The following is a 25,715-nucleotide window of genomic DNA, read 5'->3' as shown; positions in this document are numbered from 1 at the left end:
GAGACTAGAATCAGGAAGTATCAGAAATCCTCTGAGGGTATCTGCATTTACACAATTTGCAAAACAAACAGTTTATCTGAGAAATTTCAGTAGCTTAGCCAAACTGGTTCAATGCAATTTCTACTGTCCTAATAAACACAAATTAGTCAGGAGCAAATCTGTGATGTGAGAAAATGATAGGCATCTATCTATGTTTTGAAAGAGATTTCTTTTCAAGCAAAGGTATGGCTTAGAGGTGCCCCTACTAATACACATTTTAGATTAATGTTGAATGGCTGAATGAAGACAAAGCCAAAATCATTATGAATAGAATGAATGAGAAAGTAATAATATAATACAGATTGAATTTTAAATATAATCTAAATATTTTTAAAAAACAATTTTTTAACAAGTTGATTTTTAATTTAATAATGCAGGTAATACAGGAACAATATTTTCTCAGCACCTTCAACAGTTAGATTTCTGCAGTATCTAATGAAGATTGGTAGTACAAAATGGTACTTACAGGTGCTTATTTTCACCTAAGGGCCATGGAAGAGTCAGCTATTTGAAGAATACTTTGTTTTTTTGTAATATTTTCGTTTTCTTAAATCTCTAAACTCCCTATATGCTTGATTATTTCTTTATCAACATTGACTTATCCTGACTATTAATTGTACTCGATTTTGAAATTTTCCTTTCTTATAAATTTTTGAGAGGTGAAAGTTTTCTTCTTTTATAATGTGAAGTATATCTAGATAGGACTTTTTCTTTGATGTTTCAGGCCTGAATGGAATAATAGCTAAACTTTAATTCTTAAATTGTAAAGTTATTCTGGTTAATGTTATAAATATTAGCACAAAGATTAGGATATGGATAATAAGATAACCTCCATCACTGCAGCTTAAATTATTACTCATGGATATGTAAGGTTATATGGGTATAAGGCTCAAAAAGGATTTAAAGTCCTCACAGTATTTTAGCACTGTGCTACATAATATTCATATTAATTGTCCAACAATGTTTTGCAAAACATTGTTTTACAATGTCCTATTTAACATTTTTAAATAATTATTATTTAATTATTTAAATTAAAATGTCCTATTTTAATTATTGATTATGAAAGTGGATGATTTATGTATATTATTTAAAATAAATATGCCCAATAATATTTACACATAAATTATCCACTTTCATAATCATCAATAAATGTGGAAATAATAAATACACATTTATATATACCCAACTAATAGAATTTCGGCATATAAAGCACTTGAGATTTTCATTTTAAGTTACAGCTGGAATTCTTATTTATAATTGAAGGAATTACAAGATATTAACCTATAAGATTTGAGCAAAATTCAGATGGCATATTTCAATGACTACTTTTTAATGCTGTTTAAACATGATCTAACATAATTATATGATTATTGTTCACAAACAGGTTCAGAGGTACCAAAAATTAAAGCAGAACATGCATTTGGTCTTCAGCTTTCCAAATGCTGAATCTGAGACCAAAGCCCCAGAGCATCTATTTGATAAGCCCTAAATCCAAAGCCAAACTTCTGTGTAAATGTAGCTGGCAGATAAAATACTGGCATTCATAATTATCTGAACTAGTATTTTATTAAGTATATTTTAGCTTCCTTTTTCTCTTTCTCCCCCCCTTCTTTTTAATCCTCTCTTTCCCTCCTTTCCTAAGCAATTCCATTCTACAGCTATCATGTGGTATATAAAAGGCAGGCGTCTGTAGTGGTGGTTGGGGGGAAATAGCTGCAGCGTCTATACACAGGTGGTCAGAGTCCAGTCAAGATGAGTAGGACATCATTCTGGAGAATGATCTAGCAGGGAGTCAGAGTCCAAGAGAGCAAAGAGAATGTCCTACTAAAAGAACAGCCTGCATGGGCCTCAGTTAAAGACATCCATGCAGGGGAAGACTTAGCATGAGGAGTTACAGTCTAATAGGGTGAGGAAGATATCTGTTAAAGGAGTGCCCTTGTGAAGGGTATCAGAGCCCAGACAGGGTGAAGATGGCATCAGTATCAGCAGCAGAAGAGGATATTTTATGGGGAATCAGAGCCCAAGACAGGCAAGAATAGCATCCACATGGCACCTGAGGGTAGCCTCGAAAGCTAAAGCACATGAAGGTAAAAAGGGCCTCCCGCCAGCTCCACAACTTCACAATTTCAAGGTTCTAAAACCAATTGGAATATTTATTTGAACACCACTTAAAGCATGCCCCTTTTCAAGGCTTCATAAGTAAACTTCTTTTTCTATTAAAAAAAGATAAGATGATTGATAAAGGGTTGGATAGATAGATGGATGAATTGATGGATGCAGACAAATAGATGACTGAGAGATACAGAGGACAGATGAATAAATATAGATGATTGATATGTATAAATGACTGATACAGATATAGATTATAGATTTGGAGAGATGGTTAGATGTAAACGACAGATCAAGTAAACCTGTTTTATTAAAAAATATGCAGACACTCTGATACACTACAATGTGCTCTGCCATAAGGCATGCTCAGTTATTCCATAGGAATGAACAACCAGGTCACTCCTGGTTCCATCAATTAATGTTTACATAATAGATCTGTTTCCATCATTTTAGGAAATGCGTCTCTCTTTTCTTTTATATTGTTTATGCTACAAACTTCCACAAATGTTTTCTTCAAAAAAAAAAAAAAAAACCTACAGAATGGATGATTCAAGGAGGAACCAGGAGACCAAAGTCTACCATTCTAATTTGTGTTCATTGTGTGATACTAGAAAACAACCGTAGCCTCCCTTTAAGTTTTCTCATGTGTACAATTGATTTAAATGGTATTTTTCTTCTTTCCTAATATGTGTGGAAGTGCTAAGGAGTCACGATTTCCTTGGAGAATATGGTTTGGCTCTATGTTCCCACCCAAATCTTATATTGAATTGTAATTCCCAATGTTGGGGGAGGGACCTGTTGGGAGATTATTGGATCATGGGGGTGGATTTACCCATTGTTGTTCTTGTGATAGTGAGTGAGTTCTCGTGAGATCTGGTTGTTTAAAAGTGAGTAGCACATCACTCCTTCACTCTCTCTCTCCTACCACCATGTGAAGATGTGCTTGCTTCCCCTTCACCCTTCTGCCATGATTTTAAGTTTCCTGAGGTCTCCCAACCATGCTTACTGTACAGCCTGTGGAACTGTGAGTCAATTAAACCTCTTTTCTTTATAATTTACCCAGTCTCAGGTGGTTCTTTATAGCAATGTGAGAACAAACTAATACAGAGAGATCTTGGCACTGGATGTATATACTTCCTGTGCACAATAATACATAACTTGAGGAAGGATTTTTGCCACTGTGGAGACTATCAACTCTGGAATGATGAGGCATTTAAACTAAAATCCAGAGACCAGCCAATTCCCAGTGTCACTGGTGAATATTCATAGCTTCCATAACTTTGTTATATAAGCAGAAAAAGAAAATTTAATGAACAGAAATGTTGATAAGTTGTCTACAGTTATACCACCCTGAACACACCTAATCTTGGAAGCTAAGCATGGTGAAGCCTGATTAGTAGTTGGATGGGAGAAATGGTAACAAGTTATGATTCACACCACTCTCTGAAAGATTTTTTCTTGAATCACCTTTCTAATGTCAAATACAATTCATATGGATTACACAAATTGCATGGGATTTTTATCTAAAGCAATTGTGTAACAATTGATTTTTTGCTGCATTAATGGCTTTTCTATATTAATGTTACAGCTTCTTCCAATTTAAGTTTGAAGTTAGGCAACCATAAATAAGGGTTTAAAATGTTCAGGTCACTAGAATAGAAATGTCCTGGAGTGGCAATTACACCATGCCAAGTGATCACTGTAGGAGTTGCCCTGTGGTAATTAGCGGGCAAGATACAGCCCATATATACAATGCTTTTTCAAGCTGACAAAGTCTTAAATAAAAATTAAGGCTAGGTATGGTGGCTCAGGCCTGTAATCCTAGCACTTTGGGAGGTCTAGGCGGGAAATTCACTTGAGCCCGAGTTCAAGAACAGCCTCGGCAATGTGGTGAAACCTCATCACTACAAAAACTAAAAAATTTAGCCAGGCACATTGGTGCACACCTGTAGTCTCAGCTACTTGGGAGGCTGAGCCTGGGAGTTTGAGGCTGTGCTTAGCCATGATTGTGCCACTGCACTCCATCCTGGAAGGCAGAATTAGACATTGTCTCAAAAAATATATATATTGAACTAGACTTCTGACAGAGGAGGCATAAACTCTTCAGCTCAGTCAAACCCTCACCCCTACCTGTTATTGTCCCAGATCTAATTCATACATTTATATACTGACCTGACTCTGATAGTGGTCACAGTTTGCTCTGATAGATATCACAGTTAGATATCTGATAGATATCACAGTTTCCTCATGATTTAAAACAACTGCCAGAGTGACAAAACTTAGTAAAATATAAGAAATTAGGAATCCTGCTAAAATGACTTGAGTAATTTGAAACTATAGTAGGTAACCCTCATCTGTGGGGAGTATGTTCCAAGACCCTCTGGGGATGCCTAAAACCACAGATTGTACTGAACCCTATATATACTATTTTTTGTTTGTTTTTTTGTTTGTTTGTTCTGAGACAGAGTCTCACTCTGTCCCCCAGGCTGGAGTGAAGTGGCACTATCTCAGCTCACTGCAGCCTCCACTTCCTGGGCTCAAGTGATTCTCCTGCCTCAGCCTCCCGAGTAGCTGGGATTACAGCCGCCCACCACGACGCCCAGCTAATTTTTATATTTTTAGTAGAGACAGGGTTTTGCCATGTTGGACAGGCTGGTCTCAAACTCCTGACCTCATGATCCACCCACCTCGGCCTCCCAAAGTGTTGGGATTACGGGCGTGAGCCCAGCCTATATACAACATGTTTTTTTCTTTTTAACTTTTATTTTAAGCTCAAGGGTACAAACGCAGGTTTGTTACATAGGTAAACTTGTGTTACAGGGGTTTATTTTGCAGATTATTTCATCACACATGTATTAAGCCTAGTACCCACTAGTTATTCTTCCTGATCCTCTCCTTCCTCCCACCCTCCACCCTTGGAAAAGCCCCAGTGTGTGTTGTTCCCCTCTATGTGTCATGTGTTCTCATCATTTAGCTCCCCCTTATAATTGAGAACATGTGGTATTTGGTTTTCTGTTCCTGTATTAGTTTGCTAAGGATAATGGCCTCCAATCCCATCCATGTCCTGGCAAAGGACATAATCTCGTTCTCTTTTATGACTGCATAGTATTCCATGATGGATACGTACCACATATTCTTTATCCAGTCTATCACTAATGGGCATTTAGGTTGACTGAATGTCTTTGCTATAGTGAACAGTGCTGCAATGAACATAAGGGTGCATGTATCTTTACATTAGAATGATTTATATTCCTTTGGGTATATGCCCAGTAATGGGATTGCTGGGTTAAATGGTATTTCTGTCTTTAGGTCTTTGCAGAATCTCCACTATCTTCCACAATGGCTGAACTAGTTTACACTCCCACCATAGCGTTACACACACTATGTTTTTTCCTTATTAAGTCAAGAATTTCACCTTTCACTTACAGAAGAACTTCAGGGCTTCTCTTTGGCATCACTACTCTTGCTTTTTGGGGCCATTATTAAGTAAAATAAGTGTTACTTGAACACAACCAATGTGATACTGCCACAGTTGATCCCGTAACACAGACGGCTACTAGGTGACTAAGGGACGGGAACTGTATACAGCGTGGATATGCTGGACAAAAGGATGATTAATGTCCCAGGTGGGACAGAGCTGGATGCCATTAGATTTTTATCATGCTATTCACAATGGCATGCAATTTCAAATGTATGAATTGCTTAATTCTGGAATTTTTCATGTAACATTTTTGAACCATGGTTAACCATGGGTAACTGAAACCATGGAAAGTGAAACCATGGATAAAAGGTAACTACTGTATGTTTTCAAGCATATCCCTAAGAAGTTGACAGTTATATTCACTAATTACTGAATCATAAAAGAACTAGTGCATGAGAAAATAATATGGTTATGTGTTACTATTGCCAGACATCTATACTCACTCTATATGAAAGTATCTATATTTTTAGCCAATAGGATTGTTATAAAAGCAAAAGGTTAATTTAGCTGCCTCCAAGTCAAAGTCAGTGGCAGATGCTAAGTGCCTCATTTTCAATGATATCTGCTAAAAGAAATAGAGCTGACACTGTATAATTTGATTCATAGAGTCTTAATTACAGGATATAAAATGTTCTGTAAATGAGCTATTATGCATTTTCCATTTTGTTAGTTATTTCAGTGAATAAAAACTTCAAAACAGCAAATTTTTAGTTAACACACAAGTTAGATTTGCTGGGAAACAGTATTATCTAAAGAGTAATGCACTGATTTGTGAGCCCCAAATTCTGAATCCTTTTAGTTCTATGGACTTTCTACATGATCTCAGGCAAGCCTCCTCTCAGCACATGAGTCTTTGCAGCTTATAAAATGAAGACTAATACCCACTTCAGAGTAATCCACTGACCATGGAGATTTAAAAATCTGATTCATAAAGGACAATGAGCTTTTTGGAAGCAAATAAAAGGCAAAACAAATACATGTTTTATTGTTATTGCTATAAATTCTGTTATTATATTGGTTGATACTTTTCTCAATGAGAGATTTAAGCAAGAGATTCTTATTTGGAAAAAATTGTATCCATGTTAAAATTCCATTTTCTTGCTAAGTTAACCATCAAAAAGACCCATTTTTTTCTGCAATTGTACATTCTTTGAGTTCTGTTGAATTACTGATAAAGAAAAATTCTTTTTTTATCTCTTTTTTTTCCTCACGCTTGGGAATATCTTATTATAAATGCCATTGCATATACTACCCTTCAAAGTAAAAAGAAAAAAAAAGAAAGAAAGAAAAAAACCTCCCAAACCAAACTAGGGCATAATTTAAATGAGATTACTTAGGCTATAAATACCCATCAAAATATGTTTTTGTTTTCATTTGCTACATGAAATTGCACAGTATATAACTCAATACATTCTGCTTCTAAATTACTGCAAATGGAAGGTAGTGGTTTTTTTTACAGAAAAAGTAAACAAAAGCTTTAAAACCTAGCTTATCCAGACAAATAACCTGAGTGGAGAGGAAGGTGGCTGTGTTATAATATTGGAATGTGGTATGCATGAAACTTTCCTTATACCAAATACCCTATATCAGCTCATTATCAAGATTGACAATAAATGCAGTATTATGTGTTGCTTAATGACCGGAATACATTCTGAGAAATGTGTCCTTAGGCGATTCTGTTATTGTGTGAACATCACAGATTATACCAACGTAGATGGTGTGGCCTACTACACACCTAAGCTATAAGGTATAGCCTATTGCTCCTAGGCTACAAATCTGCACAGCATGTTACTGTGATAAATACTGTAGGCAATTATAATACATGGTAAGTATTTGTGTATCTAAACACAGATAAGGTCGAGTAAAATATGATATTATAATCTTATGGGACTACTGTCCTCTATACGGCCTGTCATTGACTGAAACATCATTATGTGGTGCATGATTATAGTCGCAACTGCTGAGGCTCTGAAGTTTATTATATTTTTAGACCTGGTTTTTTGCCTTTTCTCCTTTTATTGGCTTATCACAATGAAAGATCATTAAAACTTCACGTCATAAAAATTCCTCCACAGTATTGGTACAGAATTAACATTTAAAAGTTTAAGGCATATATTACATTATAAAATGAGTAAAATGGTGGTATATCATAATTCACCCCCACAAATGTCTACCTTTGACATTCAGGAAAAGAGCAAATTAATTTTATTGTTAGATAGTCCTGGATATTTTATGCTATCATTTGATGTGTACATGTAAATAAATTCTTAGGAGGAAATGAGGAAGGGCAAATAATATAGTAATGATAGACAATAATAATCATTTCAGCAAGTGGATCAAGCTGAGTACATATTTAAGTCATTCAGTTCTTCCCTTTGTCTCCTCACTGTTTTTCCTTTCATCTGTACTTATAGACTAAGAGGAGCCCTCAAAAATCATCTCATCAAATCTACAATGAGATAATATAATCAGTATAATTCCAAGAGTCAGCATCCAATAATAAAATCTGCCAGTAAGTACATTCATTGTTTCAGCAGCTTGACTCATGGAATGGTTTTCCACATGTGACCTCTGAGAACTCTCATTGTAACACTGTAATTTAAGGACACCAGCTCACTTCTCCTTTCATAGTCATACTCTTATCTCTGTCATGGGCTTAACAGTGCTCCTCCCACCAAAAAAAAAAAAAAAAATCATGTTGAAGTTCTAAATCCTAGTACCTCAAAATGTAATCACAGTTGGTGGTTAGCGCTTTAAAGAGGTAACTAAATTAAAATGAAGTCTTAGGGTAGGCCCTAATCCAATATGACTGTGTCTTTATAAGAGAAGATTGAGACACACACACACACATACATACACACACACACAGAGAGGCCAAAAACTTGCATACACAAAGAGCAAGAAGATCGCCATCTATAAGCCAAACTCAAACAGAGGCTTCAGAAAAAAATCTCCTTGATCTCAGACTTCCAGACTCCAGAGCTGTGATAAAATAAATTTCTGTTGTTTTAGCCATGCAGTCTGTGGTATTTTGTTATGACATCCCTAGCAAATGAATATAATATCTTACAGCCAATTCTGTGTGTATATGTGGGTGCTTGTCCCACTGGGAATATTATTGGTATAATGGGGTGTCTTTTAAAGCAGAGTCAATGAGATTAAGCAATTCTTTGAAAGGTGTCCACAAAATTATATTATCTGATGTCTAAGAGTAAAGGACCGCAAGTCAACTTGGAATGAACATCCTATGAAAGACTCTATTAGCCAAATTATGATAAGAAGAAATCTATTATTCAAAGGGAAAACACTTCTGTTTTCTTTTAGTACTTTGGCAAAATATGACCCTCCCCTTAGGATGTATAGTTAGTCACTAGTGAGTAGGTAAATAGGTGTCTGGGACTTCTGGGTAGGAAGAGACCAACATCCTAATTCTCACACAGGTCTATGGCACCTTGACTTTGGACTTTCCAGCCTCTAGAACCATGAGGAAAAAAATTGTTATTTAAGCCACCCAGTCTATAGTACTTTTTTTTTTTTTTTTTTTTTTTTGAGATGGAGTTTCGCTCTTGTTGCCCAGGCTGGAGTGCAATGGCGTGATCTCGGCTCACCGCAACCTCTGCCTCCTGGGTTCAAGCGATTCTCCTGCCTTAGCCTCCCAAGTAGCTGGGATCACAGGCATGCTCCACCATGCCCGGCTAATTTTGTATTTTTAGTAGAGACGGGGTTTCTCCATTTTTAATAGCAACCCAAACTGTCCATGACAGGGCCCAAGAATGCAAACAAATGCTGCTCAAAATGTTCCCTAACTAGAAATGAGATCTAATTTCTAAACTCAGAATAATATCCATTTATTCACATATTGCTGTCTTTCTTGCTCCCTATTCTTCTGTTTTTTGTCTGATATGTTATTTATGAGAAATTTTAAAAAATATATTAATATTCAATAAAAGTACTATGCATTATCATCCCACTTTTCATCAAAAAAAATCAATTTCAATAAAATTTAGAAAAACAAAACTTTATATATTCTTGGTGCTTTTGGCCACTTCATGGTAAAGTTCACTTTCACTTTATCCCTTAGATGTCTAACTGAAGTCCCACAACACTTCTGCATATCTGTGCAAGACTTGGTGTGTGTTTCTGTATATGTCAGTTTGGTTTTCAGCAGAGAAAATTAACATTCATTCATCATCCTTTGTCTAGCAAGTTACTTGGAATTACTCTTAAACTTGGTCATCTGTTTAAAAATTCTTCACTATTTTTCTCATAGTTTGTTTTCCCATCTGTCACTTCAGTGAGCATTTAATAAGTAATTTCTAAGTACAGATTCTTTGTTAGTTTTGAGATTCCACCAATGAATATAGTGTCTTATCACCCAATTAGATAATTATCTCTCAATGCTTATATTTAATTTCCAAAGTTAAAAAACCAAGTTACCTATCATTAATATAATTCATAATAGATGCCTAGTGAATTTTGGTTTACTTTTAGTATTTATATTTTGATTACATAATATCATGCTTAAATGTAAGGCATTCTTTACAGAAGATTCTTTTTGATGGTTAGGTTGTGATGACACTTGGCCATACTTTATCATTAGCCATCTTTAATTTGAGAATGTCTCCTGCCCTTGTCATGTTACCATTTAAGTTTCCATATGCAGCCTTATTCTTTTTGATATTTATAGAATATTTCTGAATTATGTTAGCTTTTCTCTTAATAACTATCACCCCTTCTACTTTGTTTCAAAATATATTAATTATTTTCATATAGGTTACTAATGTTAAAATATTGTAGTTCCAGAATAGAATTTAGGCAGAGATCCATGTCCACTCTGGATGTGATCATCTCATCTAATAAATATCTCCCTCACTGACATTGTGTAGTCACTGAGTTTAGGTTTAATTTTGTAGGAGCACAACTCTTTGTGCTATTGCATTTAACTAAGAAACCCAGTATATAAGACATTAATAAAAGAGCTGTTCTCATTAACAGATGTTCCTGCCCACTTGACACTTTTGATAATAATATGATGGCAAGAAAAATTCAAAGGATCTTCAGAGCATGATTTCAAAATCTTTGCTCTTGAGGCTGCCCTAAATCCTGATATGGAATCATACTGTACCTGTTTCATGTAGAGCCACTAAAAAATCAAGTGGTTACAACCCCAAATTACCCAAAGCAAAAAAAGAGATGAAATTCTCAATCCTGAAACAAGTAGGTTCCTCACATAAAACAAAATAAATGAAATTTTGAAAAATTATCGCTCTATATTTTATTATCCTACATATGATATTATGCTGGTTAACTGATAAGCATCTTTCAAGAATATATCAAAAGCTTTATTAAAGTCATTGTAGATTAAATTTATCCAGTGATTAATGATATTCAACCAGACTTGATCTTTGCCAAAGCATACTGATCATCATAATTTTTAAAAATGTAAAAATAGTCTTAATAGTGTCAATTTCTCACTAGAAATAGGATCTTTCAATATGTAAGATCTAACTCTGTTTCTTCACCCTTTTCACAATTCTCAAGATGGTATAAAAGATGGTGAATATGTTGTAATTTTAATATTAAAAATGTATATGATTTTAGGCTGGATTAAGCAAATGAGGAATTTAGTGTCACCTTACTTAGAGCGTCTTAATCTTTGGACACTGCCCCTTTTCACCAGTTTCATTATTCATTAAATATGTTGCTCTTCCAAGGGCATTCTAAGAGAACACGAACTCCAGCAATAACAACGTACATATTTGTTAGGTCCACCACCCCAAACTGAAAAATTTAAATAAAGAAAGCTCAGAGAAGACATTTTAAAAAATTAACTTTATATCAGCTCTCCAGGATTTAGAGCTCTTTCTTAGACAAATTCTTAGGAATTCTCATTGGAATTTCATTTAATAGATCTATCCACTCAGGGCAAAATTTATTTTTTTTAGGTTAAAATTCAAACCATTTTATATGTTTAAAATCACATTTTTAAGTAATTGATGTATTGGTAAATTATTTTAAATGATAATTCTGATATTTACATATGGAGTTTATCTTTGGAATTTATGGATAAAGATAGCGAAGTCAAGCCTGGTAAAATATTCTCCCTATACAAATATAAAATAGCTACAAAAAAAGTACTACTAAAAATAATATACCTCATTTGTCAAAAACTCAAAACAAGGAAACACAAAACGATACTAAAAGTTTTGCGTGACATGGCTCTGAATTTTCTTTGCCCCAAAATCATAATGCTGAATCTAAATGATCGTCAGAATTCTTGTAATACATACAAATTACCCTACCTGACTAGCAGGAAGTAAACATGGCTTTTAAGCAAGCAACTCCTGGAGACAAGTTTCTCTGACTGAAGTACAAGCTACAAAGTATCAAGCTGAATTAAAGAAATGCTTCTAAAGCACACCCCACATCGTGAAACACTACATCACTGCCTACTCCAAGGCCTAGCTCCAGTACGGGAAGTGAACCATGACAGGAAATTTAACATCTAAAGGAAAAGTAGAAACACAATTCTTCTAGGGCTTTATATAACTCCAACTAAGGTCATCTCTTCCTTGCCATTAACTTTCTGAAATAGAAGATATACTTAAATCCTCACACTCTAAGGAGAAGATAGATCTCAAGAAAGAGGGGATGGAATCAAGATAATTTACTGCCCACAATATTAAAAAAATGCAGCTGCCAGTACTAAACATTCTCGCAGAAAAAGAGAGAAAAAACAATTAGAGGAAAGTGCATCATGTAAAGCAAAGAAAAAAAAAACTGAAACATCAACAACAAACAAAACCAAGGAATAGAAAATAATCTCTGAAAATTACATCTAAGACTAGGAAAAAACTTACTCTGACCATATATTTGATTTTTTTAAACAGTGAGTTTTAAAAAAAAACGCCCTACACTTTGAGATAAAGAAATAAACTGAAGACAAATCAAAACTATGCCAGAGATAAGAAATAAGAAGATTGCAAGGAGCAGAATATAGGTTACTAAAAATAATAAATTAACTGACATACATAACATTAAATATGCACAGTAAATTCAGAGGGGGAAAGGCACACATCACAGACAGCCATATATTTGAGTAGACTCTCGTATTTCCACATAATGTTTCTTATGCTAAATGTTATTTGCATGGTGAGATTTTATAAATATTTATTTATTTAGGTATAATTGACATAAAATAAAAGCACATTTTGAAGGTACACTTTAATGTTCTGACCTATGAATATATGCATTAAACCATCAGCACAATTATTAATAAAATAGGAATCATGGCTGCACTTCTGTTGCTCTCAGCCTCATGAGGGAGGGCAGTGATTAGGGACTAACGCAGACCCTTAGCACAGCGTAGCTGCCTCATGGAAAAGTGGCAGACTGTTTTCCATGCAGGTTCCCGCCCCTCCTACTCCTTGCTGGGCAGGGCTTCGCCACCTGGCACCCCAGCCGCCCCCTTACCTCACCCCCAACCCAGGATCTCCGGCTGCAGCTCTGTACTTGCCTAGAACTGAGAGGTGACAGTGTGGTAGCAGCCGTCGCAGCCCTCGCTCACTCTTGGCGCCTTCTCGGCCTCAGCGCCCACTCTGGCCGCGCTTGAGGAGCCCTTCAGCCCGCCGCTGCACTGTGGGAGCCCCTTCCTGGGATGGCCGAGGCTGGAGCCGGCTCCCTCAGCCTGCGGGGAGGTGTGAAGAGAGAGGCGCGGGCGGGAACCAGGGCTGCACACTGCGCTTGCGGGCCAGCTCGAGTTCCGGGTGGGTGTGGGCTCGACAGCCCCTCACTCGGAGCGGCTGGCCCGCCCGCAAGCCCCGGGCAGTGAGGGGCTTAGCACCTGGGCCAGCAGCTGCGGAGGATGCGCCGGATCCCCCAGCAGTGCCGGCCCACCAGCGCTGCGCTAGATTTCTCGCCGGGCCTTAGCTGCCTCCCCCGCGGGGAGGGCTCCGGACCTGCAGCCCGCCAGGCCTGAGTCTCCCCACCCCGGCCATGGGCTCCTGCGCGGCCTGAGTCTCCCCGAGGAGCGCCGCCCCCTGCTCCGCGGCACCTGGTCCTATCCACCGCCCGACGGCTGAGGAGTGCCGGCGCCCTGGGACTGGTAGGCAGCTCCACCTGCTGCCCGGTGCGAAATCCACTGGGTGAAGCCAGCTAGGCTCCTGAGTCTAGTAGGGACTTGGAGAATCTTTATGTCTAGCAAAGGGATTGTGAATGCACCTATCCACACTCTGTATCTAGCTCAAGGTTTGTAAATGCACCAATCAGCACTCCTGATCTTTGCTTTGTCTTTTCATTCTCTGAACAATGTTATATCAGCGGTGAATTTGAGATTGTGTTAAGTGCTTTTGCTGTATCTATTGTAGTGATCATATGTTTTTCTTTAGTTTGTTGACATATTAATTATATTGACTGATTTTTGAATATAAAACTACCTTCGAATTCCTGAGATAAACTCCATATGGTTATGCTGTCATATTTTTACATAATACTATGTTTAATTGTTAAGTTTTCATTAAGAATTGCTTACACTTATATTCATGAAAGATATTAGTCTGTAGTTATTTTTTTCTTGTGATGTCTTTGGGTTTGGGAATTGGGGTAATGCTGGCTTCAGAAAATGTGTTGAATAAGTATTAACTTCTCTTAAGTTTTCTGGAAACATTTGTTTAGGTATTATTTCTTCCTTAAACGTCTAGAAGAATTCACCAATGAAGTGATCAGAGCCTGGAGTTTGTGGAAAAGTTTGCAATTATAAATGCAATGAATGGATATAGTTCTATTCAGAATATTTGTTAACATAGAGAAGACTTTATTGTACGAGTATTGAGAGTTTGTGCCTTTAAAGAAATTTGTCTGTTTCATCTAAGTTGTTGAATTTATGGCCATAAAGTTGTTAAGAATATTCTTTTACTATCCTTTTAATAGCTTGTAGAATTTGTATTGATGCCACCTCTCTCAGTCCTGGTATGGATAATTTGTGTCTTCCTTCTTTATATCCTGTTTAGCCTGGATAGATAGAGGTTTATCCATTTTATTGATTATTTCACAGAATTGCTGTTACATTGATTTCATTATTGTTTTTACTGTTTTCTATTTCATTGATTTATGCCTTTATTATTGTTTTCTTTCTCTGATTAATTTGGGTTCAATTTGCTTTTCTAGTTTCTCAAGGAAAATGCTATGGACACTAATTTGAGACTTTTTTTATTTCTACTGTAGGATTTTTGTGGTTATAATTTCCACCTAGTTACTGCATTCGTAGCATGCCTTAATTTTCATGTGTCATGCTTGCATTTTCATATACTTAAAAACATTTTTCTTTTCTTCTTTGAAATACCTGTTAGATTGAAGTTTGTTATTTAGCTTCCAAATATTTCTAGATTTCACATATATTTTTCTGTTGTTGATTTATAATTTAATGTTCTATGGTTAGGGAACATATTTTGTACAAATGGGCTCTTTAAGTTTATGACGCTCATTTTATGGCCCAGAATATATCTATCTTCATAAAAGCTTTGCATTTACTTGAAAAGAATGTTGAGATATACATTTTCCACAGATGAACCACGCAGACAAAACAATATAAAACTCTTGACTCCCAAGCTCTCAATATAAATCTGATTGGACATAGAAGCAAAGAATAAATTGATACATAAAATATATCAATTAAATTATATAAAAATGTACAAAGAACCACTTGTAAATTGTTTCAACTTGTTTATAATTGGCAATGCTTTTTTTGCAAGAAAAAACAGTTTTGAAGAGATTAATGAAATTAAATAGTACAACCTATGAAAACATTTAACACAGTATATTCCACTTAACTATTACTTCTTAATATTTATTTACAAAATAGAAAGGACAGAAAAATAATATAGTAATTAATATAATCTTATAAATACTATAAATTGTAAAATTTATATCTCTGCTAAACCTTATTGATATAGGAGTTAAGAATAAATATTACCTAGGCAGATAGTAAGTGTATGGGAGTCCTCGGTAAGGCTTTTCGTTTTAATGAAAAGCAGCCCCAAATTATTTTCCTTTCTAACGAAGGGCAGCCTGTAAAATGAGCTCCAGACATAGATACCAGCAGTTGTGCCAATCATGCTCAAGATGGTGGCTCCCTCTTCCCTTCTCTTTGTCAGCAGCATGTACAGTAAGAAGCAGACAAGATGGCACCTATCAATTGGAAAGTCGATTTGCATAATAAGATTAGGGTGGGGCACCAGCCTTGCCCTCGCACTATGTAGGTATCATACCTGATCAGACCAATCCAGCCTGCCTTTAAAATCTGCTGCCATCTGCTGCCTCCCCACTTTTCGGACGTCTCTCTCTCCCGAAAGGAGCTGCTCTCTTCTTTCCTTTCTTCTATTAAACTTTCCAGTCCTTAACCCACCCACATGTGTCCATGTCCTGAATTCTTTTTTGGCGAGCAACAACGAACCCCAGGGTGTATTCCCCAGACAGAGTAGCCATTTCATTATGTTAAGGATATGCGAATAAGTATATAAAATTACAATTATACAGTGGTCTTATATAATTACTTTTCATATAATTAACTACAGAGAACCATGCATTGCATGTTTAGAAAATAAATTTAACATGAGTATATTGCCAAATAATTCTTATTGCAAACAAATTTTAGAAAGAAAACTATATGCTTAGATTTATTTTTTAAAATACCAATAACAGTACAATTGGCAAAGTAAATTGCAAAAATCTTGTGAATTGATGATAAATATTAACAAATCTTTTAAGAAATTAGTTTTCTTTCCTTCCTCCCCATTTTTATAGTATTTGACTTGTTTAAATGATACGTTTTTAAATGAAAGGGAAGTAAAAAATAGTAATATAATAAAAATTTGCAAAATAAAGAAAGTAAAACAGTAGGGATCCTGTTGAGGACTGCAACAAATTATTTTAGGAAGCTGTATTATTTGGAATTACTTTCAGCAAAGAAAGATTCAAATCTCAAAGCCTCAACTAATGAGAAGATTTTTGTTTATTAATTTCTTCCTCCTTATAAACAGTGATCAAAATTTTATTCAAAAAAAGAGGCTGATAGCTCCCTGGAGATTGCATATTGGGGAATTAGAGTTACCATTAAGTAACATTTTCTTGAATACTTAAGGATTTTTGAGAATAGAATGAGAGTTACCATGGGTACAATAATCACGAAAAGAGTCTGATAGCTCTCTGGAGATCGCATACAGGGAAATAAACATTGTTATTAAGCAACATTTTGTTAAATGTTTAACAATTTTTGAGAAAAGAATAAGAATTACCATGGGTACCAAATTTGATACATATTCCAGTGGATATTGAAACAAAAACCTAATAATCATTAAAATGTCTTTAAAGATTATTTAGGACTTCTGGTTTTAATTCTGACATGGAAAGAACTTAGAAGTTGTCACTCCTGTCTTTACAAGAGTCAAACTGAACAAAGTGAAATTTATCACTTCACTTAGAAACATCAGAAAAGTGAGATGGTGGCAAGGCAAATTGTCACCCCAAAATTTGGAGAGTCAGATGAGTAAAGAGAATCACAATAGAGATCAGCTTATATAGAGCAAAAGCAAGCAAAAGCAGAGGGAGCCGTAAACTGGTGAGAACTCTTAAATAACAGTGTTGACAAATTATTGGAGGGTGAGTGTGAGATAATATGAGAATGAGAAACTCCTTGGGGCTGTAGACTTAGGGAGAAACCCTAAGAAACTTTCATAAAGTTAAATTCCAAAAACCCCAACAGATTTTTGCAGTGAAGAACATAGAAAAAAAAAATCCCTTGTTTTTCTAATGAGGAGAGGAAGTAACCATTTTGAAATAGGCCCAGAGTATTCCAAATAACACAGATAAGCCTACTTTCCAGGGTAACAGATGTTACCAGAGCCTTATCCCAGTTGATGGATGGGTACTTCCTTGATCACCTTCTAACTTTTCTATCTCCGTACTGGAGAATGGGAGGGAAACTAAGAAATACTTGTGAAGGTCATAAACTAGGGACACAGGCCCACTAAAAGAATAATATTTAATTATAAAATTTTTTCTCTCCCCCATATCATATCAATAGGAGTCCAAGAGATAACAGAGGATCATAGCTCAAAGAGCTGCAAGGAGCCCAATACCCTTTGAGAAGCAGTACGAAGGTAAGCCCCAAAGTCAAGAAGGGACACCAAAATAAGAACACTAGAGGTATTTGAAAACTTTAGCCTCCATAGCCATTGCAACATGAAATCTTATTTTTCTTATTCATAATTGATCTAATAGGTGACTATTCAAAGTAATAATAGTAACAATTTGTTGGGTGATTACAGCATGTGGATAAGTAAAGTAAATAATGGAACTGTTCTAAGACACAGGAGGTAGGAAATGGTATATACTTTGTTATAAGGTACCTGCACTAAATGTAAGGCAGTATAGCATTTAAAAGTAGGCTCTAATTACTTATAAATATGTATTTCAAATTCTAGAAAAACTACTAAAATTTTTTAAAGAATAATTGATATGCTAAGAGATGAGAACAAATAGAATTATATGAAATGTTCGATTTATACGGAAGTGGCAGCAAAAGAGCAGAAGGAAAAAATATCAAAGAATAAGTGTAATAAACAGAAAATGATTACAAACAAAGTAGCTATTAATCCAACTATATCAATCATTGCTTTAAATGGAATGGTTTCAATATTACTCAGGTTTATTGTCATCATTACTGTCCTTCACCTCCACCAATCAGAGTTACACTGCTAGCAAGTAGCATTGCTTCAGCGCTAAAGGATTATTTGAAAGCACGTTTCTTGATTATCTGGGCTGGCATTTTCCTCTAAACATAGCTTGTAACGATGTCAAGAAAAGATCTCAGGAAATTGTATTTCAATCTTGGTAATGTCTGGATTTGCTAATGATAAATATGGCCTCTTCCTCAATACAAAATCCTCAAATTGGCTTGGGGTTGTACAGCACATTCACATTATCTCCTGAAATATCAAGGGACAGGTACACTTTCTGGAATGGCTTTGATAATATTTCAGTGCATAATACTTCAGTGTAACTGAGTGTTCACATTTGTCATATATTTATAATCCTACATAATAGTAAACAAATAATCTTGAAACATTAAGCTGAATGCCTTATTGGTGTGCTATCAATGAATAACTACAACAAGACGACATTAAAGTTTAAGTTTTTCCCAAATACTAACAGATAAAATGAAAGCAAAAAGGTCCTCCCAAGAAATCAAATACCATCTTCAAGGAACGGAGGGGGTATCTGTCGTGTGGGCATTGAACTCTGGAGTGCATAGCGCCATTCTTATGCTAAGTGAAATATCTTCGGTACAATTTCATACTATTGTTTTTGACCACCCAGTGCCTCTTCTCTCTTCAAATGACAGACCCTAACTTACCTTACCACAAACACTAGCATGGTTTGGCATTAATGATAACCCATATCCCTCTCCATGGTTTGGTCTAAAGATAGGTATATAACAAAGGTAAGTCATTGGCTTTCTCCAAGATCTTTCTGCTGGAATTTTAAGTCATCATGAAAGAATCTTTCATTCCTTCATTGTCATGAGCATATAAAATATGACACCAGAGCTGATAAATGTTGTAGCCTTACTATATAGGAAAGCCTGAAAGAATTAAATTGACACACTGGGAGATAAAGAGATGAGAGGTAAAGACACTGCTTCTGTTGCATCCTGAGTTCCTAAGATCCCAGGAGCTGTGCTCAATTCTGCAACTTTTCCTCTTGCCCTGTAAACTACTACAGTATTTTTAGATAGATGGATAGACTGACAAAACATAGATGATAGGTAGATAGATAGGTAGGTATACAGATAGATAGACATACAGACATAACATATATGCCTATTTGACATAATATTGAGGAATATTGTTTGAGTTGGAGTTCAGGCATATACAACTAAAAGAGCATTTACTTCAAGGGTTATGATGAATAACCACAACAACTAGATTGTCTTTCTTATATTAGCACTGTGTAAGGGACGTTGAGAAAAACTGTAAATAAATGGGGATCCTACTTCTAAAGAATCCTCCTCTTTGCTAGGAACATAAAAGAACATGTATAAAACAAAAGATAATATAACTTAGAATACACTAAAGAGCTGTTGTATGAGGAAATGTAAACTTCTCAGAGTGAAAAAGACTTAGTGAGACTGACATCTCCATAAACATTTTGGCAGTGTAAGTTTTAAGACCTGCATAATAGTCCATTATATTAAATGTTGTACCATTATTTGGTAAATCATTTCCTCATTCCGTATATTTTTGTTGCATTCTCTGTATTTCAGGGTTTCTCTACTTCAGCATTATTGACATTTGGGGCTAATTCTTTGTTGTGGGGACTGCCCTGTACATCATAGGAACATATTAATAGCAGCATCACTAGCCTTTACCCACTAGATGCCAATAGCACAACCAGGTATGACAAATATATCTCCAGAAATTGCAATAAACACCTTAAGGACAAAATCACTCCTGGTTGAAAAACCACTACTTTATTACAAATACATTTTTATTGTTCTCCTGATTATAAAAGTAATAATCATTTATTGAAAAATATATATATACTACAGAAAAATAAAACAAAATAAAAATCATCAATATTTTATTTTATCCAGATGTAGTTACTTAAAAGATTTGGTTACATTTCAGTACACTTTGTTTTGTCCGATAATAAAATTTAAATAATATACTAAAATTAAAATTTAGCATCCTATAACTTTTTTAGTATTTCATAGAATTTCCCCCATGTCATTGAATATCCTTTAAATATATGGTTTTCAGTGGCTTGTAGTGTCCAGTCGCCTGGCAAGTTCCTTTTTTTCTCTCAATTTAGGGCAACTCTCCTGAGCCCAAGCCAAATTTTAGGAGATAAATATAATGAGCTCTTTGTCTAATACTAAAGTGATTATGAACAAAGACCTTTTTATCATCTGTTTAAGAATATATGGAGCCAACCTGCTGGTCCTGCAGTGATTCAATATACACTTAATCTTTCAGTCTTCTGATTTTCATACTATTCTGTGAGGTAAATTTCATGTACAAATATTTTAAATCCAAGGACATTTAACTAATTTATTTAACAGAAGAATTTATACTAGCTTAAAAATAATTATGAAATAACTTTTAAATATTCACTGCACTGTTTTATTTTATTTTATTTTATTTATTTTTTTTTTTGAGACGGAGTCTCGCTTTGTCGCCCAGGCTGGAGTGCAGTGGCGCGATCTCGGCTCACTGCAAGCTCTGCCTCCCGGGTTCATGCCGTTCTCCTGCCTCAGACTCCCGAGTAGTTGGGACCACAGGCGCCCGCCACCACGCCAGGCTAATTTTTTGTATATTTTTTTTTAGTAGAGACGGGGTTTCACGTTTTAGCCAGGATGGTCTCAATCTCCTGACCTCGTGACACGCCCACCTCGGCCTCCCAAAGTGCTGGGATTACAGGCATGAGCCACCCCGCCTGGCCTACTGCACTGTTTTACGTGCTACAGATGTATCAAGCAATTTAACCCCAATTCCTAATGTGCTTAAAATAAATAAGATGTGCCTATAGGTAAGTACAATGTACAATGCAATGTGACAGGAATGAAGAAAGATATGCAAAATGCAATGAAAATTCAGAAGGAGGAAAAAGTACAGTTGGCGAGATCAGGATAGTCCTGGTTGAGGAAGCAGCATTTACGGCACACAGGAAATAACAGAATTCTAACATGCCAAGGAAGGTAAGGAAAAGGAGGGCATTTCTAGCAGAAGAAATGCCTTGGATATGGTAGAAGGACACTACATAAGATTGGAGGGCAGTGAGAAGGTCTGGAATTCTAGATTAAGATATCTGGGATGAAGAAAGATGGAGTAGAGAAGCAGAGAAAGAATTGGGAAAGAAGAGGAGTAGACATTAATGAGACCCTGCTCTCATCAGGTACTGTGATTTAAGCTTTACTTACACCATTTTAGTGCTACAATGTTTCCATGTTAAATATTCTAAGTCCAAGACTCATGGCCCACCCAGTTACTTAATGTAGAAATGGTGATATAGCTAACAAACGGTGGTGACGAGACTAAAACTGAATGTTTGTGCCCATCCTATTGCCTTAAGTTATGCTGTGCTACCTTCAAATGCCATGTATTTTGTTAATTACATTAAGCCTAAATAAACCTACAAGCCTTCTTTCTCAAGCTTTTCCCTCTTAAGCTAAATCCAATGCTCAGAAATCTCTGGACATCTTTTGTTTTTCACCATCATGATGTATGCATTTATGTATACATCTCAACCCTCTCTCCCCAACCCACTCCCTATAATGTGCTAAGTTTCTTGATAGCCAAGAAAGTATCTTCATCATCTCTGCAGCTTCAATGCCTGGAACAGAGTAAGTGCTTCAAAATATTCATCAGTTAGACAAAACTGAATCCAAGCAGGATTACTGAGACTAGAATTTCCATCTTTTCAAAAATTGTTGTCAATCTGCCTTTCTTTCAAAGTAATTGTAAAAATTGAGGAAATGCCTTTATTCCCTTCTTGGCTCCATGAATGTTTCTACTGGGTCCTGGTTTAGTAGAAGCCCTCAATTATAAAGAAAACTTGCTGATAGCATGTTGCATATGGGAGTGAGGGTGTTAAGTTTGCTTTAATGTTGTGCTTAAAATTGGATTGATTTTTGTACTAATAGTGTAATTTCCAGGTATTTGTTTTAATAACAAACGGTACTTGAAATGACTGCTATTCAGCAGTAAGTTTATAGCTAATTAGAGGAGCTTCTCACTGATGCACATTAATGAGTGGGAGAGCTATTACTGATCAGAGTGTGAAAGTTTCAAGGATAACATCATAAAATGTAGTTTGCTTAGTTCTGTAAATATATGTTGTTTACTTTATTTACAACGGCACATAGATTACTCAAGTGCATAATAGGCTGGTATATTAGGTGAAATAAAATCTCACTAACGTGAGCTCACCAAAGTGCTCTATCTGCTATTAAACTTTTATTAAGGACTGAGATAAAACAGTTCTCTTTGGAGTAGGAATTAGAGTGCCTGCTGATAATCACTGAAGTGAAGGAGGAAGAGACAATAAGAGAGACAGCCACGTTCTCAAGGAAACGCCATTGTGCTCTGACCTTGCCCTTACCATTCCCAGGGGACTTCAGGTCACTTCACATAAATGGATAACAGAGCAGCTAAACGTCCTGGAGTGAGTGCCCCAGTGTGTGAAGATACAAAGGCCACTCCTGGGATGGGTACCTCAATGTAGGGTTTGTTGTTAGGACAGAAAGCAGCCTCAGAGCCACAGTGCCAACTACAGCATTCCACAATGTGATGTGAGATTAAAAGAAAGACACGTAGTCCCCAGCTTCCGTGGGGCTGGCGGTGAGGTAGACAGTGAACAGTGGCGAGGGCAGGCATGCTGAGGAGGAGCTCAAACTGGACTGTCTACTTAGAGGGGAGCTGCAACCTGGGAAGGTGAAAGGAAAGAGATTATTTTTTAATAACCAAAATACATAGCCATGGCATTAGCCAAAACAAAGAGAGGAAATTCCAATGAAGTAATTGTTTTCACTCCAGTGGTTCATTTTCTTTTTGACTGGGAGTGATCTGGCTGAATCAATTAGGTGTTTCAGCTTTGAGCAAACATGAAGATATGTTCAAATTTCTTAATAAAATATCCAAAGCCAGGCGCGGTGGCTCACGCCTGTAATCCCAGCACTTCGGGAGGCCGAGGAGGGCAGATCACCTGAGGTCAGGAGTTAGAGACTAGCCTGGCCAGCATGGTGAAACCCCGTCTCTACTAAAAGCACAAAAATTAGCTGGGCGTGGTGGCCGGTGCCTGTAATCCCCATCTACTCAGGAGGCTGAGGCAGGAAAATAGCTTGAACCCGGGAGGCGGAGGTTGCAGTGAGCCGAGATCGCGCCACTGTTCTCCAGCCTGGGCGACAAGAGCGAGACTCCATCTCAAAAAAATAAAATAAAATATCCAAATGAAAACTTTCACACAAGTAGAAAATTTATTTTTTTATGAAATCTTCATATTTATTTCTTACATATCATATGTGAAAAGCAGCTCCTTTGCTGAAAATCTAGTCCATCCAAGAATGCATCATCATCTCTGCCCAAAGACAATGGCTGGTGGTAAGGCTGTACAGAGAAAAAAGAAAAAAATGTTGAAGCTGAATAACCCTGAGCTTAAGATTTGATTTTGTCATCTACTGGCTGTGTGATCTTCAGCAAGTTACCAAGGCTCTCTGACCTGTAGATACCTCATATACTTATTTAGGGTAGTAATGTGGACTGCTAGATGTTGTTAGGAGGATTGAGATAGCACACTTCAAGAAGAGTATCTTGTACAGAAAAATACACTCAAATAAATAATATCTATTGATATTATCATTATCAAATCATTAACTCGTATTTTTAAATCAAATTAACTAAAATGTAGAAATAGATCTATTACAAAAAAGAATTAAAATTTCATACTTAATACATGAACAGTCAATGAAAAATAGGATGGACTTGGGTAAACATTTAATACTGTTATACCATATAATTTTTTACCAATAATTTGGAAAGACAGTGAAAATAGTAATTAAATTAGTTTTTATTTAGATTGCCTTTTGTTTGTTCAGTTATCAAAAGCTCTAAAAGACTCTGAGTGTTTTCAGAATGACATCAGCAAACAGTCCAGCTAGAAATTTCAGTATTCCCTTTCCCTACTCCCCAAGCTCATTGACCTCAGGTGTTCATGCATCTATTCAGTAAATAATTATTGAGCACTGTTCTTGCTACAAATATAAAACTGGGCTTCATGAAGTTTATTGATTGGTGGAGAGAGAGAGATAAAAAAGTGAATGAACAGTTAACTATATAGTTACAAATATTGGGAAGTGTTTTGAAAGAAAGTGTGAGAAATGGGCTGAGTGAAGAAAAAGCCAATCTCAGAGTGAATAATAAGCAGAGTGGCTGAAAATGATATCAAAATTTTAAAAATATTCAATTAACTCAGCACTTTATAGGCCAAAGCAATTATTTTTAATATGTTTTATTTTTAATTATGGTATATAATATTTGTATATATTTATTGGATACATGTGATGTTTTGATACTGTCATAAAATGTGTAATGATCAAATCAGGGTAATTGAACTATCCAACCCCTCAAGCATTTATCATTTCTTTGTGTTCAGAATATTCCAATTCTACACTTTAATTATTTAAAAATAAACAATAAATTATTGTTTAGTCACTCTATTGTGCTACTGAATAATAGACTTTATTCATTCTAACTCTCATTTGTACCCATTAACCTTCCCCACTATCCTCCACTCATTGCTACGCTTTTAGCCTCTGGTATCCATCATTCTACTGTCTATCTCCATTAATTCATTTTTTTTTTAGCTCCCACGTATTACTGATAACATGTGAGAACAGAAAACATTGTCTTTCTGTGTGTGCCTAATTTTACTTAACACAATGAACCCCAGTTCCATCCATGTGACTGCAAATGACAGGATTTTATTCTTTTTTCAGCTGAATAATATTCTACTGTGTATATGTATTGTACTTTCTTTATCCATTTATCTTTTGATGGGCACTTAGGTTGAGCCATATCTTAGCTATTGTGAATACTGGTGCAATAAACATCGGAGTGCAGATATCTCTTCAATATACTGATTTCCTTTATTTTGGGTATATACTCAGCAGTAGGACTGCTGTATCACATGGTAGTTCTATTTTTAGTTTTTTTTTTGGAACCTCCACACCATTCTCCATAGTAGCCATACTAATTTACACTCCCACCAACAGTGTATGTGGGTTCCCCTTTCTCCACATCCTCACCAGCCTGTTATAGACTGTCTTTGGAATAAAAGCCATTTTAACAGGGGGAGAAATGATATCTCATTGTAGTTTTGATTATTATTTCTCTGATTTGTGATGAAGAGCATTTTTTTATTATACCTGTTGACCATATGTATGTCTTCTTTTTTAAAAAAATGTCTGTTCAGATCTTTTGCCCATTTTTAACCAGATTGTTTTTCTACTATTGAGTTGTTTGAGCTCTTTATA

This window comes from Pongo abelii, chromosome 5 (genome assembly GCF_028885655.2).
Source record: "Pongo abelii isolate AG06213 chromosome 5, NHGRI_mPonAbe1-v2.0_pri, whole genome shotgun sequence".
NCBI lineage: Eukaryota > Metazoa > Chordata > Mammalia > Primates > Hominidae > Pongo > Pongo abelii.
Note: the sequence above shows the minus strand (reverse complement) of the source record.